The following is a 2,547-nucleotide window of genomic DNA, read 5'->3' as shown; positions in this document are numbered from 1 at the left end:
ACAGTTATTTCATCGTTATTTTTATAAATTGGGCACCAGTTAACGCTCCGTCTATTTCACCAGCCGGATTACTACCTTTTTATAATATTAATTTTGCTCAGTTCTCGTTTGCTGCTTCCTCTCATGATCCTCACCAAGAATGTTCGCTTATAGAGACATAGGTATGTTGAAATTAACGAGAGTAACACAGACTGTGTATTTACGCAAGAATGAGAGTGGAAACAAACTGCTTGCATTATAACCCAATGGCCATGTGTGTTAATGCGCACAGTTTAATTAATTTTACTAAATCGCTCATTGAGAAGACTTTTAATTAATATTATCTCAAGAAAATAATAAAATGAAATGATCAACTTTCGATGGTATTGTTAATTTGTTTCTTTATTTTTTATTCTTTTGTCCTGACAGTGATAGTATCATAATCAAAGTTAGCTAAATCTGGAGAACGTCATACAGAAAGTATCCAGTGTTAGCTAGAGATTTTGTGACCATTTGAAAGTTTCATTCTTTCTATATTAGAATGATGAGCAAAATAATTACATTCAAGAGTAGAAATATAAACTTATTAAAAAATTACGGATAATGATTTGTAATATTCCATTAACTGTTTTTTGATAAATAGACCAAGTATAAAAAGTAAAATAAATTTAAACACTTCAACATGTAAAATACTTCAAAAATTCTTATTGGACATCTCAATGTAAATCTAAGTGCATTTTTGTTACACATTTAAACTCATCGAATATAACATCAATCAATCGATTAACATTGTAACCACTTTTAAGGCATTTTCAAGTGTGTAAAAAGTGACCACACTACACTAAATGGATGACGTCATATTTAGCACGGTTAGATGTGTAACAAAAATGCAGCTGGATTTGCAATGCTTCTATAACAAATACATCGTAAATTTCGACCTACAAAATGTTTAAGTAATTTTTTTCACAAGAATTATATCAGTAAAGAATTAATTTAGATAATTACTTACACAAAAAAACAAAAAAATGCATAATTATCATTAAAAATTTATACAACTTATTATGTTCGCGGAACGGGTAAAAAGTGACTACAATGTTAATTGAATGAGTGACATATTTAACACGTTCAATTGTGTAAATATAAAATACTCTGATTAATATTGTACCTCGATATCTGAAGGGATTTGACTCAGCTTTCCTAGTTTGTAAGAAACAGTAATTGATCATGGAATTTCCAAGATTGTTAAAAAATAAAACAAATGAAATTTTTTACACAATAAAGAAATTTATTGAAATAGATGTTCACAAACGAATATATAATTAATTCACCATAGTTACTATTGTATTAGTTCTAACTAGGAAGTACAAGACAATCTATGGACACTCATCATATTGAAGACACTTTTCGGATATATCTACGAAAACAATCAATATTTATCAAATATAATAATGATCCTTCAATGAAATATATTTTTAAAAAATTAACTTACATGGCATAGCGTTTTGTATAATAACCGCCACTACAATCGTCATAAGGGCAATTCCTCTTACAATAGAATACATTTTGTTGAATGCAATTTGTCGAGTGACTCGGTTAAGTAATACAATCTGTATCAAGAAATTTTTTGTATGCAAGTCATTTGAAAATCGAGCTCTCTTTATACAAGCGTTATCAGTGTTGTCAAATAGAACAAAGGTGTAATAAAAAATAATTGATAATTGTGCATAATTTTTTGTTATGTGTATCTTGATGAATATATAATGTACAATCAACAGCAATTTTGTAACTTATTTTTTAACGATAATTAGGAATGAAATAAATGTCAACCATTCATAATTAACGATTGTTACTATCTAAGCATTGACTTTCCATGTGTGATACATTATTTTGTTATCAACGTCTTTATTATGAAACGACTGAATTTTTTGTACGTGGGTAATTGGACTTATGATCACTTACATACGACTTGAATGAATATTTTAATACGATTCTTAGGATGCCTAAAATATTTTAAGTATTTTCTATTGAATACTATGTGTTCTAGAAAAGAATATTTCTATAGAAAGTATTTAAAGTATTGTTACAAATAAAACAGATCACTGTTAGAGTAATACTGGATAGCCTTGAAAGCTATCTCCGCTGCCAAAGAGTGACTCGTGACGTATTAAAAAATTACAATATTAAGATCATTTGATGATAACGATATTCATTATTCTAAAACATACTTGCTGCTAACATAGTATAATTTTATTGGCCCAATTTTCAAACAATGCTAAAAAAATTCATATTTAAAATAGCTGTGTAAACTATCCTTTTAAAGCAATCATTTCAAATAACGATAATGTGAAGGCATACGAAAAGAAAAAAACATCAGCGCTCTCCAGTGGTCGGGGTGCGACAGGTCCACACGGCTAACTTCCCAGTGGAAAGAATGATAAGATTGAACTTTTTTCCAGTTTTCTGATTCTGCAAAAAAATGGCTGGACTGATTTTGCTGAAAACCTAATCAGTTCTAAGTAGCATAATTATGCATCGAATGCCATTGGTCCAACGTTGATATCATTTTTG

The 2,547-nt window shown here is 29.1% G+C and overlaps 1 long non-coding RNA gene across 1 annotated transcript; it reads right to left on the bottom strand.

Moving 5' to 3' along the window:
- Nucleotides 1-1,243: 1,243 nt before the first annotated feature.
- On the bottom strand, nt 1,244-1,618 carry LOC118067296 (uncharacterized). The gene is made up of 2 exons (XR_004690362.1): nt 1,469-1,618; nt 1,244-1,393 (listed from the first exon to the last, which is right to left on the bottom strand). It is a non-coding gene; the product is annotated as an uncharacterized lncRNA (long non-coding RNA).
- Nucleotides 1,619-2,547: the final 929 nt, after the last annotated feature.

Source organism: Chelonus insularis, unplaced genomic scaffold (assembly GCF_013357705.1).
Source record: "Chelonus insularis isolate UGA/USDA-ARS -01 unplaced genomic scaffold, ASM1335770v1 contig_377_pilon, whole genome shotgun sequence".
NCBI lineage: Eukaryota > Metazoa > Arthropoda > Insecta > Hymenoptera > Braconidae > Chelonus > Chelonus insularis.
The sequence above is the reverse complement of the archived record's forward strand: the minus strand, read 5'-3'. Positions and strand labels throughout refer to the sequence as shown.